This window comes from Stegostoma tigrinum, chromosome 2 (assembly GCF_030684315.1).
Source record: "Stegostoma tigrinum isolate sSteTig4 chromosome 2, sSteTig4.hap1, whole genome shotgun sequence".
NCBI classification, from domain to species: Eukaryota; Metazoa; Chordata; class Chondrichthyes; order Orectolobiformes; family Stegostomatidae; genus Stegostoma; species Stegostoma tigrinum.
This window is the reverse complement of record NC_081355.1, coordinates 62,887,998-62,905,917: the sequence shown is the minus strand read 5'-3', so window position 1 is coordinate 62,905,917 and position 17,920 is coordinate 62,887,998. Positions and strand designations below refer to the sequence as shown.

Sequence of the window (17,920 nt, the reverse complement as noted above, 5' to 3'; positions counted from 1 at the left end):
CAATTTCCTAAACTTTATGAACACTTCCTGTTTCTTTTTGACTAACCTCTCAATTTCTCTTCTCATCCAAGGTTCTGAATCTTGCCATCCTTATCCTTCATTTTTACAGTTAACATGCTGGTCCTTAACTCTAACCAACTGACCTTTAAAAGGTTCCCACATGGCAGATGTGGATTTACCTTCAAACAGTTGCCCCAAACTACATTCCACAGTTACTGCCAAATACTGTGGCAGTTAGCCTAGTATGAGTAGGAGTGACATTTGGAGGCAAAATCCCATCTTCACACTGAAGATACCTAGTGTGCTGTGTAGCATTACCACCATACCAACTGGAATAGGTTTTGAAAAGATCTAGCAACTAAGGCCTAGGCATCCATGATGCACTGTGGCCGATAACAGCATCAGAATTGTACTCAAACACAATCTGTAACCTCACGGTCTTGCATATCCCCAACTCTATCCTTACCATTCAGGGATTAACTCTGGTTCAATGAAGAGTGCAGACTTGTATGCCATAGCAGCAGCGTAAATCTATAATGCAGACTTACCTGTGTGTCTAACAGCATAGCACATCAGTTCAAAAGATAAGGCTAAAACAGCACTGGCTTAGCAATAACCTGCTCACTGACACAGTTTGTATTCTGACAGGGCTATTCAGCGTCTGATGTCATTACAGCCTTTAGGTAAACACGGTCACCAGAGATGAACTACAAAGGGGAGATGAGAGTGATTGCTTTTGAATCAATGATGTATTTGACAGAAATGAGGCAAGAAGCCTTCGCCAAGTGAGGTTCAATGGAAAAACCTTCCCCTAGTTGAAGTTATATTTACATAAAGGAAGGCAGTTGTGGTTGATGTAGGTCTGTTATCACTGAAATTATTCCTCAGGATAGATGTGTCAAATCAACCTGTTCAGAGATATTGAAGTACAATTCTGGCGCAGGTGGGATTGGAATCCAGGTCTTCTGGCCCAAAGATAGGGACACTATCAGTGTGTCACAAGATCCCTAATTCCTCGAAGAAATTCTCTAGGCCCAACCATCTTCATCTACTTCAATGACTTTCCTTCCATTGTAAGGTCAGAGGTGGGCAGGTTCACTGTTCACTGCACAATATTCATCACCATTCACGGCTCCTCAGGTACTGAAGCATTCCACGCGGTTATGTAAGCAAGGTCTGGACAATATCCTGGGGATTGCTATTGACTAAAAACTGAAATGGACTAGCCACATAAGTGGTCACAAGATCAGTTCAGAGGCTAAGAAGCCTCTGCCACAAACTTACCTCTGACTTCACAAGGCCTGTCCACCAGCTCCAAGGCATAATGTCAGAATTGTGACGGCATACTCCCCATTTGTCTGGATGAGTGCAGCTCCAAAAACACTCAAAAAACTCAACACCATCCAGGTTAAAGCAGCCCGCTTGATTGGCACCATATTCACAGACATTCTGCCCTTCCACTACTACAATCAGGTTAGGCATATTTTAAAAATACAATTTATTCAGTTCATTTGACAGTTCTCAGACATTTCTTCAATCATGCGTGGCAAAAGAGTGGCTGACCACATTCTGCCTTAATGATAACATCAAACTTAACAGAAAGGGTAACAAGAAGTTCACTTCTATTCTTTACACAAGAATCAAAGCACTTCACAACCAGTGAAACATTCTTCACAATGTTGTAATACAGGAAATGTAGGCGATACTAGGTGGAATGTTGCACTCTTTCCTGTGGCGAGTTTGGTAGCAAGAGGTTATTTAGTCAACTGGTACTCTGGCAACTTCCTGTCATCATTCTTATTATGTCTGTAATGGGAGGCCTTGATGGTTTTCTCATCCTGCCAACAATTGAAGCTCTCAAATGCATAAATGATCAAGAAGGCCTCTTTCTGCCATTACCAATAACCCAGTAGTTGGAAATGGGCTTGCCATGGGGAAGCCTGAAGCAGAGAGTCCTTATTCCAAAGTACTCAATACCTGACTGAGACAGCCAGCATCTGGAAATATGGGTGATGCTAGGAGAGCCACCCTCCAGCTCTTCTTTGCTGCCAAGCTTCATTCTCCTCCTTGTGATCTTTTTCTTATTATCTTTCGCTTATGCCTGGATCTCTCAGATATCATACTACCAGTAGCAACTTCGTCATTGGTGACGTCAGTCAGTACAAAAGATCTGCCATCTCTGATTAGCCACAAGCTATCAGCAAGTAGGACGTTCAATCTTCGAAGTCCTTGATCCACAGGAACGTCTGCCACTGATATGTTAACTTCCAGAACAGCACAATATGTGGCAGGCCTTGACAAAGAGAGATGATGTAGAGGTCTCAGTGACTTTTCACCTGCCCAGCCAAGACACCTGTCATTTACACAAGAGACTACCTCTTTTGCGCACAGTGTTGAAATAAATGATAGACAATTTATTTCAGTAACATTAATTGGGACACAAACATTAGCTTTGGCACCAGGATAACTGTCCTATGCTTAATATATCGGTATTTACTGAGAAGACAGTCAGGACTTTGAATTAACATTACCTCACAAACTTCTTTCAACATTGCACAAAGCCCTAAAATCTTAAGAAATCAGACTTGAATCCACAATTCTGTCATACGAGAGAGTTGACATGATGCTAATGACAGAGTTATCTATTCAGTAAGATCAAATCTAATAGTGAATTGCAAAATGCTTTTAGAAACAAGAACGCATTGATTAAAGATTTCACATTGATCAGTATAGGTACAACTGCACATTATTCAACAGTTACAGTTCTGCTGTAAAATATTACATGTAATGTAATCTGTGCACAGCTATAGAAATACAAGAATTGATAGAATGAGACTCTTTGACCTACTTTCTAAGATCCATATTATAAGTCAACATATAACAAACTAGTTTGTATAATTAGTATAACAACTTAGACCATTCACCTGAGGAAGGTGATAAACCAGAAACGGAAATCTTCTCAATAAAGTTGCATGAAATTTTTCCCTGAAATGGAAGTAACATCAAAATTCCAGAAAATCGAAATACCTGTAATTGATTGAATACTTATAACTAATTTCCAGAACTGAAATCTGCTTGATCCCAAAAACATAGCAGCTATGATTTTTCCTAGAGTATAAATAGCTTTTAGTCACATAACTTCCAAAGTCATTGTTAACATATTAGCTTTCCTATAAAAGGGGTTATTCATCATACCATTGATAATGGGAACTGCAGATGCTGGAGAATCCAAGATGACACAATGTGAGGCTGGATGAACACAGCAGGCCAAGCAGCATCTCAGGAGCACAAAAGCTGACGTTTCGGGCCTAGACCCTTCATCAGAGAGGGGGATGGGGAGCGGGTTCTGGAATAAATAGGGAGAGGGGGGAGGTGGACCAAAGATGGGGAGAAAAGAAGATAGGTGGAGAGGAGAGTATAGGTGCGGAGGTAGGGAGGGGATAGGTCAGTCCAGGGAAGACAGACAGGTACAAGAGAGTTGCAGTGGGAGAGAGATTCCCTGAGGTTGGTCCGGAGGGAGGAGGGTAGCTTCTTCAGGTTAGGCATCCCTGGAAGAAGCTTCGCAGTGAGGTTAAAATTGTATCAGTGATAATGGGAACTGCAGATGCTGGAGAATCCAAGATAATGAAATGTGAGGCTGGACGAACACAGCAGGCCCAGCAGCATCCCAGGAGCACAAAAGCCGAAATGTCACCCTTTGTGCTCCTGAGACGCTGCCCGGCCCGCCGCGTTCATCCAGCCCCACACCTCATCATCTTGCATTCTGACCATCTGGGTTTTGCTTCACACAACTCTCCATTCAGTTTTTTTCAACACATTCTATCAACATGTCCTTCCCATCATGTCTGTCCTAAGTGCGTGCCAAAATTTCCTTTAAATGTATCCTCACTGTGCTGGAAATACATGCATCTTGAAAATAACGATGGAAGAGGTGGAAAGATTCAGACAATTTTGAGTTTCAGAGGATTTACCAGGTGACTACTTAGAACAGAAGAACCAGGAATTGAAATATTTTATCGGTCACCTATTGCTTACAAAATGTCAATTAACTTTGTGAAAAGAATGCAACTCAAAGCTTATAAGAGCAATAAGAGGTGAGATGTATAGCTTTAATGGCTTCACAAACTTGGTTTGGAAGAGTTGGGGCCTTGAACTGAAGTTGGCCAAGGAACAATCTTGTGACTTACAGTTGTTCTTTCAACAGGTGCCTGTTGAAAAAAAATAAAAGAAGCTGGCAGTAAAAAAGAAAGATCTCTCTCTTTTGAAAAAAATTCTTACAGCGGGACAAGGTGTACAGATCTCTCTCAGTAAGGTATCTTCTGCTGACCTGAGAAAGTTCCAGAAATCAGTATCTTTAACTTCCTGCTAAGCTCTGGAACTGTCACTTCCATTTACTGGTTTAAGTCTGACTGACTCTCCATCTGAAACAAAGTCTGATTTAATGATATCTCTCTGATTCTTTGGCTGTCAGAAACGTGATCTCAGCAACAAGAAATCAACGGAACCTGAAGAAGTCTTCCTACTCTTTGTCCTTTGAGTTTGGACTCTGGAACCTTTATTCCAGAACCCGCTCCCCATCCCCCTCTCTGATGAAGGGTCTACGCCCGAAACGTCAGCTTTTGTGCTCCTGAGATGCTGCTTGGCCTGCTGTGTTCATCCAGCCTCACATTGTATCATCATACCATTAACCTGTTTGGTCTCAGGAGCATTTATTTTGCATAGCAACAAAGCTAAACAACAAAAGAAGTTATTCAGACATCAGACACAAGACAGATGAAATTCAATACCAAGCAATGTGAAGTTGCATACTTTTATAGGAAGAATGAGGCAAGAAAAAATGAACTAAATGGTCCAATTTTAAACAAGGATACAGAAAACTCAAGTGAAGGTAGAACAATCCATGGAAGTAGCAGGGTGACATGTAATGTTTGCTAAAAAGCATTAAAGGTCTTTGGCTTGATTCATCAGAACCTTTCTAAAACACCAAAATGCTTTAGCCTCATTTTAGTGTATAATTCTAGGCATTGCATTTTGGGAAGCTTAGAGAAGCTGTAGAAGAGATTTAGTAAAAAAGTACTGGAATAAAAAAAAGTTTTGCAATGAGGTAAAAGGGGCTTAGAGATTAGAGAAAGGTTTCAAAAATCTGAGCAGTTTTTGTTCTTCCCTTTGTAATATACTCAACAGCACATAATCACCCTCGATCTCATCCCACAACTAACCCTCCCCCTCATCCCCACTTCTTTGAGCTGACACAACCTGTCCATCTTCTCTCCCACTTATCCACCCTCCCACCTCACTGACCAATCCCCACGAATGCCTAGCGACACTCAACTATCACCATCCCACCTACCCTCCCCAGCCACACCCCTCCTCTCTCGATATATTTCAGAGCTCCCTTCCCCTGCCCCCATTTGTAAAGAAAAGTCCTGATCCGAAATGTTTACTTTCCTGCTTCTCTGATGCTGCCTGGCCCGCTGTGTTCGTCCAGCTCCATGCTGTGTTATCACAATTATATTTGATTCAGAAGAACTTTTCTCTTCCTCCTCAAGTCTTCTGCAGTTTTTCACAAGATTTTCATCATTTATATAAATGATTTGGTGTGAACATATGGTTAGTAGGTTTGCAGATGATACCAAAATTGGAGATGTACTGGACAGTGAAGAAGATTACCTCAGAGTACAACAGGACCTTGATCAGATGGGCCAATGGGTCGATGAGTGGCGGATGTAGTTTCATTTAGATAAATGTCAGGTGCTGTACTGTGGAAAGACCAATCAGGGCAGGATTGAAACACTTAATGGTAAGGTCCTGTGGAGTGTTGCTGAACAAAGAGACCTTGGGTGCGGATTCATAGTTCCTTGAAAGCGGAGTCCCAGGTAAACAGGATAGTGAAGGCGCCATTTGGAATGCTTGTCTTTATTTGTCGGTGCATTGAGTGTAGGAGCTGGGAGGTCATGTTGCAGCTGTACAGGACATTGGTTAGGCCACTTTTGGAATACTGGTCTCCCTGCTACAGGAAGGAGGTTGTGAAACTTGAAGGGGTTCAGAAAAGTTTTACAAGGATGTTAACAGGGTTGGAGGGTTTCAGCTATAGGGAGAAGCTGAACGGGTTGGGTCTATTTTCCCTGGAGCATCAGAAGCTGAGGGGTGACCTTAATAGTGGTTTATAAGGTCATGAGGGGCATGGATTGGATGAGTAACCAAGATCTTTTACCCAGGGTGTTGGGGACCAAAATTAAAGGGTATAGGTTTAAGGTAAGAAGGGAAGGATTTAAAAGGGACTTAACAGGCAACTTTTTCATGCAGACGGTGATGTGTGCATGGAATGAGCTGCCAGAGGAAGTGGTGGACGCTGGTATAATGATAGAATTTAAAAGGTATCTGGATGGGTATATAAATAGGAAAGGCTTACAGGGATATGGGACAAATATTGGTAAATAGGACCAGATTAATTTAGGATATTTGGTTGGCATTGACGAGTTGGATGAAAGGGACTGGTTCCGTGTTGTACAGCTCTATGACTGTAAGACAACCAACATCATCCTTTTCCTGTGCCTCTCCTCCATCAGTCAGCTCAGAGGAACTGCCCATTTGCTTCCACTCTTTTTTATTGTATTCTGAGCATCTGCAATCTCAACACTTTTGCAGGGTCTTAACATCCTTCCTACATTTATTATGCACTGAATTGTGCATAATGCTCCAGTTGAGGCTTAACCACATATTTTTGAAGTTTGCCTTTATGAAGCTGAGTATTTACCTTAAAAGCAATAGAGAATCAACTTGCTGTCTTCAAAGAATTGTAAATATGCATACTAAGTGTCTCCGCTCTTGCATCAACTCAGAATCGTTCCCTTTAAAGTATACTGGCTATTGTTTCTGGCAAAGTTCATCGCTTCTTGTAGAAGTGCCACATTTGCCTAACAAATCTATACTCATTGCCCCATATTAGCCTATGTTTTCCCAATTAAGAATTCATTTCATCTTTGAAAATAGACTGCAGTTTTTTCCATCACTGCTGTTAGGCCAATTGGGTTTGTGATGATTGAGTTTATCCCACTCACTATTTTTGACAGGGGTATAACATTTTTAGTCCTCCAGTCCTCTGGCATAACTTTCATATCTAAGGAGGATTAGAAGACTGCAGTCAGAGCTTCTTTTATCTCCACGGAAGCAACTATGATATATTCCATAAGATATGGGTGAATTAAGTTTGGATAATGCCAACCTACCTTTACATTTTTTTCTATGTGTTTAACTTGTTGAATATCTGTACTTCTCCTCTTCTACAATGTTAACATTATGCTCTTCTTGTGTGAAGGAGAATGCACAGTACTCATTCAGTCATGACCTCAGCATCCGCAAAAGATTTCCTTTTTTTTGTTTCTAAATTGGTCCCATCGCCCTTTTAGCTACCATTTTCCATTTATGCGGATAACAAATTGTTTGGAGTTCCTTGTAAGTCAATTTTTTTTTCTCACTTTTGGTCTGTCTTGAATGCTTACTGTGCACACGTAGTTTTCTACTGCATTATGTACTTGATATATTATAAATTTCTTTATTTCAGCCTCTACTTCTTGCGCATACAAGTACTTCCAACTTTAGATATCCCAATATTCCACTTTTAGGGAATATGTGTGACTGTTAGTTGAAGCATCTCCACCTTAAAAGCCTGCTATGGCTTGGTTACAATTTCCCTGGTGAATCTTTATATCCACCCCTTCTCAAATACAGCGTTAGGACATGTATCAGTATGTTTCATTGAACAGCAGACCCTCAAAATTCTAAATGGTCAACTCCTTTTCCCACATACCCATCCTGAAACTATCACTCCTTCAGCTAAATATTTTCACCTGATTCTCTCTGATTTTCCTAAATCTGTGTCATTAAACCATTATATAAATGCATGTTGGATCTGATGGAGCTACTGAAATTATACAACTATAATTGATAAACTAAATAATGGTCCTAACTGTTTAACTGGATATTATAGGTTTGCTTGAATGTGGGCAGGGGCACATAAAATCAAGTAGATAGTCTTTCTGCCAACTTCACCCCCACCTCCACCTCCATCTCTGACCCAACTGAAATTTTATAGGGAACAAAGTAAATATTGGGAAGACCATGCCTTCTGGGGCTTAATGTGGCCCGTAAGTAGCCAATTAATGGCCACGTAAGGACTTGATCCCATCCCACCAGTAATTTATCTACATCTGCATGTCCCTTAGGCATTATAGGAAGCCTCACGGCTTTAGCTGTTCAGGTTGGTACAGATAAAGGAGTAGGGTCTCCTTTATGGGTTGCCTAGGGCCACTGGAGGCAATCCTTCAGCTGGTTATCCCCAGACATATCCCTGGACATCTTGAACAGACCCTCATCGCATTGTCAAGTTCCCAAGCTTCCCTGGTGTCCTAGCATGAGGGGTGGGGTGAGGTTATGACCTGCAGTACTAACCAGGGACACTTACCCCAGCTGGTATTGCTTGGTTTACAGAACTGCCACCCATCCAACTGACAAGAAGCTAAGATGGGGCATTCACCTGGTGAAATTATCACTAAATTACTGTGAACCAGTCAGTGGGATGGTGTCTGAGATCACCCAATCTCTGCATCCCAAAACCTTTCAGCTGGAGAGCAGGAACTATGCTTCATGACATACAAGCACAAACAGGAGATGGCTCCTTGGTCCGTCTCACCCATCTGATAAAATCTGGCTATTCTAGTTGTGGCCTCAACTCTCCTGTGATCTCCATACTTTTAGACTGCCTTGTCAATCTGCTTATCTTGTATTTATATCTATGTTTGTCATAATTTCAACTCGACACTGAATCTCAATCCTGCAACAGTAAGCATGAGCCTCTCACTTAGCCACCCTGAGATTTCGCAGAAAGAGCAGAAAGGTTTTGGTGGGGGTGTTGAGTTCTGGGGTCATGAGTGAGAGGCGGGGAATGAACCAAATTACTCAGTTGAGAGACGCGAAGTACAATATGTGTGTGAGAGCTTGGCGATGGTGACATTCTGTGAAAGAGCGCCTGGAATAGAGATGGGAGGAAATGAGACAATTGATGGAGAAATGAAATGTTCACGAGGGAAGAGTTGCGGCCTGTCCTGACAACTACTGGAGCCTGTTGGTTATTCTGGGTTCAGGTTGAAGTTATTGTCATTGGCTGGGGAACGGTGTGTTTGTTACTGAGAGGAGAGGCTGATGATGCCTCGGGCCTGACTGACACTCGGCCCCTCTCTCACTTACCGGATTCTCATGGTGTTGCCTGTGGTTCTCCCTCTCCCTCTCCCTCTCCAAACCAAGCAGCTCCGTTTACTTTTCACCAGCCTTAGGCACTCGCAGCCAACTACCCAGACCAATTAGAGCGTCCCGTACTCAGACATCCTGTTCAATCATCCAATTGGCAGAGTCGACTTTGCCCTGTTGCCAGCTCCATGGTGAGCGCTGACGCCGCCAGCGCGGTCCCCATGGAAACCAGGCACGACCCTGACAACGGCGGTGGAGGAACGCCTGCCCAGTAACGGACCAGCGCCGGTGGCCGGCAAGGAGCACTGTCTCTGCTCAGTGTTTCTTCTCGGCCCTACCGCCCACAAGCTGAACGTCAATACAATCATCAGATTGGCCAACAAGTATTGGCGCTTCCTCAGATTTGTTATAAATGCCTTTGATGTCTCAAAAGGCAGTTCCACAAGAGTACTCCCCAATTTTCAAAAGCAAACCAGAATTTATGAAGGTACAAGATAACAAAATGTGAAGCTGGATGAACACAGCAGGCCAAGCAGCATCTCAGGAGCACAAAAGCTGATGTTTCGGGCCTAGACCTATCATCAGAGAAGGGGATGGGGAGAAGGAACTGGAATAAATAGGGAGAGAGGGGGAGGCGGACCGAAGATGGAGAGAAAAGAAGATAGGTGGAGAGGAGAGTATAGGTGGGGAGGTAGGGAGGGGATAGGTCAGTCCAGGGAAGACGGACAGGTCAAGGAGGTGGGATGAGGTTAGTAGGTAGGAAATGGAGGTGCGGCTTGAGGTGGGAGGAAGGGATGGGTGAGAGGAAGAACAGGTTAGGGAAGCAGAGACAGGCTGGGCTGGTTTTGGGATGCAGTGGGGGAAGAGGAGATTTTGAAACTGGTGAAGTCCACATTGATACCATTGGGCTGCAGGGTTCCCAAGCGGAACATAAGTTGCTGTTCCTGCAACCTTCGGGTGGCATCATTGTGGCACTGCAGGAGGCCCATGATGGACACGTCACCTAAAGAATGGGGGTGGGGACTTTAAATGGTTCACGGCTGGGAGGTGCAGTTGTTTGCTGCGAACTGAGCGGAGGTGTTCTGCAAAGCGGTCCCCAAGCCTCCGCTTGGTTTCCCCAATGTAGAGGAAACCACACCGGGTGCAATGGATACAGTATACCGCATTGGCAGATGTGCAGGTGAACCTCTGCTTAATGTGGAAAGTCATCTTGGGGCCTGGGATGGGGGTGAAAGAATGGGCAGCCCTCCGCTCCAACCCCAACCTCACCATCAAACCTGCAGACAAGGGCAGCGCAGTGGTAATATGGCGCACTGACCTCTACATCGCCGAGGCCAAACGCCAACTCTCCGACACCACCTCCTACCGCCCCCTCGATCATGACCCCACACCAGAGCACCAAACCATCATCTCCAACACCATCCATGACCTCATCACCTCAGGGGACCTCCCACCCACAGACTCCAACCTCATTGCTCCCCGACCCCGCATGGCCCGTTTCTATCTCCTTCCCAAAATCCACAAACCTACCTGCCCTCGTCGACCCATTGTCTCAGCCAGTTCCTACCCCACCAAACTCATCTCCACCTATCTGGACTCCATTTTCTCTCCTTTGGTCCAGGAACTCCCTACCTATGTCTGTGACGCCACCCACGCCCTCCACCTCCTCCAGGACTTCCAATTCCCTGGCCCCCAACACCTCATTTTCATCATGGACGTCCAGTCCCTGCACACCTGTATTCCTCATGCCCTCCGCTTCTTCCTGTCCCGCAGGCCCGACCAGTCCCCCTCCACTGACACCCTCATCCACCTAGCCGAACTCGTCCTCACCCTCAACAACTTCTCTTTCGATTCTTCCCACTTCCTACAGACCAAGGGGGTGGCCATGGGCCCCAGCTATGCCTGCCTCTTTGTAGGTTACGTGGAACAGTCCCTCTTCCGCACCTACACAGGCCCCAAACCCTATCTCTTCCTCCGTTACATTGATGACTGTATCGGCGCTGCCTCTTGCTCCCCAGAGGAACTTGAACAGTTCATCCACTTCACCAACCTCAAGTTCGCCTGGGCCATCTCCAACACATCCCTCACCTTCCTGGACCTCTCAGTCTCTATCTCGGGCAACCAGCTAGAAACTGATGTCCATTTCAAGCCCACCGACTCCCACAGCTACCTAGAATACACCTCCTCCATCCCACCCTCCTGCAAAAATTCCATCCCCTATTCCCAATTCCTCCGCCTCCGCCACATCTGCTCCCAGGATGAGGCATTCCACTCCCGCACATCCCAGATGTCCAAGTTCTTCAAGGACCGCAACTTTCCCCCCCACAGTGATCAAGAACGCCCTTGACCGCGTCTCCCGCATTTCCTGCAACACATCCCTCACACCCCGCCCCCGCCACAACCGCCCAAAGAGGATCCCCCTCGTTCTCACACACCACCCCACCAACCTCCGGATACAACGCATCATCCCCCGACACTTCCACCATCTACAATCCGACCCCACCACCCAAGACATTTTTCCATCCCCACCCCTGTCTGGCTTCCAGAGAGACCAATCTCTCCGTGACTCCCTTGTCGCTCCACACTGCCCTCCAACCCCACCACACCCGGCACCTTCCCCTGCAACCACAGGAAGTGCTACACTTGCCCCCATACCTCCTCCCTCACCCCCATCCCAGGCCCTAAGATGACTTTCCATATTAAGCAGAGGTTCACCTGCACATCTGCCAATGTGGTATACTGCATCCACTGTACCCGGTGTGGCTTCCTCTACATTGGGCAAACCAAGCGGAGGCTTGGGGACCACTTTGCAGAACACCTCCGCTCGGTTCGCAATAAACAACTGCTCCTCCCAGTCGTAAACCATTTCAACTCCCCCTCCCATTCTTTAGATGACATGTCCATCATGGGCCTCCTGCAGTGCCACAATGATGCCTCCTGAAGGTTGCAGGAACAGCAACTCATATTCCGCTTGGGAACCCTGCAGCCCAATGGTATCAATGTAGACTTCACCAGCTTCAAAATCGCCTCTTCCCCCACTGCATCCCAAAACCAGCCCAGTTTGTCCCCTCCCCACCACTGCATCCCAAAACCAGCCCAGCCTGTCTCTGCCTCCCTAACCTGTTCTTCCTCTCACCCATCCCTTCCTCCCACCCCAAGCTGCACCTCCACTTCCTACCTACTAACCTCATCCCACCTCCTTGACCTGTCAGTCTTCCCTGGACTGACCTATCCCCTCCCTACCTCCCCACCTATACTCTCCTCTCCACCTATCTTCTTTTCTCTCCATCTTCGGTCCACCTCCCCCCTATTTATTCCAGAACCCTCACCCCATCCCCCTCTCTGATGAAGGGTCTAGGCCCGAAACATCAGCTTTTGTGCTCCTGTGATGCTGCTTGGCCTGCTATGTTCATCCAGCTTCACACTTTATTATCTTGGATTCTCCAGCATCTGCAGTTCCCATTATCTCTCATAACAAAGTGTGTAGCTGGATGAACACAGCAGGCCAAGCAGCATCTCAGGAGCACAAAAACTGAGTTTTGGGCCGAGACCCTCCTATAGCACTCCACTTCTTACAGGTTGCTAACGTGAAAATAGCCTAATTATCATGACTAATTCCTATTCAGCAACCAATTCATACTTCGTTGCATCATACTATGCTTCCTACTACGCCAATTAGTTTTACCTTTGATGAGATAATCTTATCAAACATGTTTTGGAAATCTAAACTGGCTCCCTTTTATTCATACTACAGTTAGACATTATCCTTATAGTCCGATCAACTTCATCTTCCTTGAAAAGAATGAGAGATGATTGAAATTCAAGAATATGAAGGAATTTGACAGCATAGAATCAAAGAATATCTTCCCTCATGGAGAAGTCTAGAGCTGGGGTACAGTTTCAAAATAAGAGTTTCACATTTTAGATCAGGTCGGGTCACTGATATTTCTGAAGGAGGGTCTAGGCCCGAAACGTCAGCCTTCCTGCTCCCCTGATGCTGCTTGGCCTGTTGTGTTCATCTAGCTCTACACGTTGGTATCACTGATCTTTGTAATTCTCTTCCCAGAAAGTAGTAGAAAATGGCTTACTGAAGATATTCAAGGCTAAGCTAGACAGATTTTTGGTTGGTAAGGGAGTTTTTTTTTCCATGGGGGTTGGTGGGGGGGGGTGCGGAAGTGAAAGAGAAGTTTAGGCAAGTAAATAATTGGAAATAAGGCCATAATCAGAATAGTCATGATCTTTTTGAATGAGAACAAATTCGAGAGACTGAATTAGTCTTACTTCTTACAGCTTTCATAGAGCTGTACAGCACAAACAGACCCTTCGGTTCTAATCATCCATGTTGACCAGATATCCTAAATTAATCTAGTCCCATTTGCCAGCATTTACCTACATAGCTCTAAACGCTTCCTAATCATATACCCATCCAGATGCCTTTTAAATGTTGTAATTGTACTAGCCTCCACCACTTCTTCTGGCAGCTCCTTCCATACATGCATCACCCTCTGTATGAAAAAGTTGCCTGTAAGGTCTCTTTTAAATCCTTCCCTCTTCACCTTAAACATATATCATCTAGTTTTTGACTCCCCAACCTCAGGACTTGCCGATTTTACCTTATCCACGCTCCTCATGATTTTATAAACCTCAGCCTTCAATGCTCCAGGGTAATAGCCCCAGACTATTCAGCCTCTCCCTATAGCTCAAATCCTCCAACCCTTGCAACATTCTTCTAAAACTTTTCTGAACCCTTTCAAGTTTCACAATATCCTGCCTATAGCAGAATTGCATGCAGTATTCCAAAAGTGGCCAAACCAATGTCTTGTACAGCTACAACATGACTTCCCAGCACCAATACTCAATGCACTGACCAATAAAGGCATGAATACCAAAACATCATCTTCACTTTGAACACAACAAGGGCTGGAGATCACAGCGGGTCAGACAGCATTCCCAGAGAGGCAGCAAGCTAACGTTTCAAGTTTCGATAAACTCTTCATCAGAGCTGAAGTGAAGTGTGGAAGGGACAGCATTTATGCTTTAGTTTGGGGAGGTGGGGGTTAGTGAGTGTAGAATGCTAATGAAGAAATGCTAATTTTCAGATTAATCCAGTCACAATGTGAGATTGGAGGAACAATGGTGTCTCGCAGTTGAGGAAGGGTCAGCAGACCAGAAACATTAACTATTCTTCTCCTTCACAGATGCTGCCAGACCTGCTGAGCTTTTCCATCAACTTTGTTCTCGTTCCCGATTTACAGCATCCACAGTTCTTTCGGTTTTTAATGGTATCTCTCTCCTGCCAGACTGGAAAGGACAGACAGTCCCCACTGGCATTGGGGGATGGGAAAGAGAACACAATAACAAGCTAAAATGAAAGGGAGGCAATTGGAGCCAGTTCACAATTTAAAAGGTGTTGAACTCAACATTAAGTACAGAAGACTGTAAAGTGCATGGTGCAATGTTCCAGCAAATCATTATGCAAACTGGAGGAACAACAACTCATTTTCAGTTTAGGCATTTTACAGCCTTTTGGACTTAATATTCAGTTCAACACTTTAAAATTGTGAACCAGCTCCTATTCCTTCTAGCTTGTTATCATATCCTCTCTTTCCCTTCCCTCCCTCCTCCCAATCCCGGTGGGGGCTGTCTGTCCTTTCAAATCTGGCAGGGGAGACACCGTTGTTTTGACATTCTCACATTCCGATCACTTAATCTGAACTATCAGCATTTTTTCTCCAACAACGCCCTACACCCACTACCCCTACACACTATCCCCAAACTATTGCATAAATGCTGTACCCTGCACACTTCACTTCAGCTTTGAAGAAGAGTCATTGAGACTCCAAACATTAGTTTGTTCTCTCCCCATGGATGTTGTTTTACCTGCTGTGACCTCCAGCATTTGTTGCTTTCAGTGGATTTCACCATCTGCAGTAATTTGTTCCTGACTTCTTCATTATACTATCTACCTGTGACTCCACATTCAAAGAACTATAAACCAGTACTCCAAGTTCTTTTTGTTCAGCAACACTCCCCAGGACCTGACCATTAAGTATAGAAGTCTTGCCCCGATTTGCCTTTCCAAAATGCAGCGCCTCACATTTATTTAAGTTAAACTCCATCTACCACTCCTCAGCCCATTGACCCACCTAATCAAGATCCCGCTGTATTCTGAGGTGCCTTCTTCACTGTCTGCTGCACCTCCAGTTTTGGGATCATCTGCAAACTTACTAACCATACCTGCTATGTTCACACCCAAATCATTTATGTAAGTGACAAAGGCAGTGGACCCAGCACTGATCCTTACAGCACACTCCTGGTCACAGGTCTCCAGTCTGAAAAGCAAACTGCACCCCCCTCCCCGCTCCCCCACCACTATCTTCTACCTTCGACCCAGTTTTGCATCCAAATGGCTAATTCTCCCTGTATTCCATGTGACCTAACCTTGCTAACCAGTCTACCACAAGGAACCTTGTCGAAAACCTTGCATATTGATCACATCCAGTGATCTGCCCTCTTCAATCCTCCTTGTTATTTCTTCAACGAAACTCAATTTATGCAACACGATTTCCCACTTTCAAAATTATGTCTACTATCTCCAATTAGTCCTTGCCTTTCTAAATACATCCTTTATCGTCACATACATTCAAAATAAAATGCAATGAAAAAAGTGTGTACCGTCGCTTGTACATAAACGCCATGAGCAAATTAAAATAAAGAAGGAAATTTAACTTAGAGAGAGCCCAACTTTCCTTCTTTGCTGCTGTACCACTGCCAGAGTTCCACTCTGGGCTTTCTAACCTACGCTACTCTGTTGAATGCGTCCTGCTGTGGACTTACACTAGTCTGTGCCGTGCCGTGCCATTGCTTGGGGGCCTACTCCACATGGAAAAACGAGAGCCCTATGGCTCACTGACAAACTCAGCTGTCACCTCCCGCCGAAGAACTCTCTCAGCCACCCATCATTCCAAGGCTCGGCCCAACGGATGCCCTGGGGGGCACATTGCTCCTCTGTCACTCTGGGTTCTTGGCCCCCTCTGGAATTGCTCCAACCCACATCTGATCCACTAACGCTTCAGCTGCGCAGTCTGCTGCTGCTGCAGAACACGACCCACAACAAGTTCACCGGTCTGTAGTTCCCCAGCTATTCCTTACCACCTTTCTTAAATAGTGGCACCACATTAACCAACCTCCAGTCTTCTGGCACCTCACTTGTGGCTATCAGTGATATAAATATCTCAGCAAGGAGCCCAGCAATCACTTCCCTAGCTTCCCAGAGTTCTAGGGTACACCTAATCGGGTCCTTGCGATTTATCCATTTTTATACATTAAGACCTCTAGCACACCATCACTGTAATATGGACATTTTTCAAGACATCACTATTTATTTCCCCATGTTCTACATCTTCCATATCCCTTTCCACAGTAAACACTGATTCAAAATTAGTGAGACATGATTTCGCTGTCATTGAGCTATGTTTAGTTTGGTTAATTGCATTAAGATTTGCGAAATGCATGAAAAATAAATTTTGGCATTTTTCCTATAACGGCTGATAGTGGTACAAGAAGGCAGGTTAACCTCTGTATTGTCAGTAGTTCCATCAATTATGAATTGTTGACATAGGTCTACTAGTTAAAACTCTAAAGCTACTTCAACCATTATAAATCTCCCTCATTGCACACACAGACGAGAAACAGAAAAAATGGATATTATGGGAATACGGAAAGGCCTTAAGAAATAGGAACAGGATTAGGTAATTTGGCCTCTCAAGCTTGATCGGCATTCAATCGGATCTTGGCTGATCTGTCATTCCTCATATCAACTTTCCCGCCTGTTCCCTGTAACCTGTGATTCCCATGCTGATACAGACTAGGAAGGTAGTTCAATGGTCCCTGTCAACTGCATTTGCTAAGATGATCCTTTTGCTAATCAGAATGCTACTTCGTGATCTTCCTTCTCTGTGACTCTCTTGTCCGCTCCACACTCCCCTCCAGCCCCACCACATGCAGCACTTTCCCCTGTAACCGCAGGAAGTGCTACATTTGCCCCCATACCTCCTCCCTTATCCACATCCCAGGCCCTAAGAAGATTCTCCACATCAAGCAGATGTTCACCTGCAGTATACCACATTGGCAGATGTGCATCTGCTGTACCCGTTGTGGCCTCCTCTACATTGGGGAAACCAAGCGGAGGCTTGGGGACCACTTTGCAGAACACCTACACTCTGTTCACAAGAAACAATTGCACCCCGCAGTTGCGAACCATTTCAACTCCCCCTCCCATTCCTCAGACGACATGTCTATCCTGGGCCTCCTGGAGTGCCACAACGATGCCACCCGAAGGTTGCAGGAACAGCAACTCATATTCCACTTGGGAACCCTGCAGCCCAATGGTATCAATGTGGATTTCACAAGCTTCAAAAATATTCCCTCCCCCCACTGCATCCCAAAACCAACCCAGCTTGTCCCCACCTCCCTAACATGTCCTTCCACCTATCCCCACCTCCCACCTCAAGCCGTACCCCCATTTCCTACCTACTAACCTCATCCCGCACCCTTGACCTGTCCATTCTCTCCGGACTGACCTATCCCCTCCCTACACTCACCTCTACTGGCTCCATCCCCACCCCTTTAACTCATCTGTCTCCTCTCCACCTATCTTCTCTATCCATCTTTG

General features: G+C 45.1%; 1 protein-coding gene across 2 annotated transcripts in view; it reads right to left on the bottom strand.

The window, feature by feature from the left end:
• Positions 1-9,345, bottom strand: part of nek10 (NIMA-related kinase 10) — a 239,310-nt gene extending 229,965 nt beyond the window's left edge. For both annotated transcript variants that reach the window (XM_048523358.2, XM_048523368.2), the window contains exon 1: positions 9,247-9,345. The gene's annotated coding sequence lies outside the window, so the exon portion shown is untranslated. The remainder of the gene's footprint in view (positions 1-9,246) is intronic.
• Positions 9,346-17,920: the final 8,575 nt, after the last annotated feature.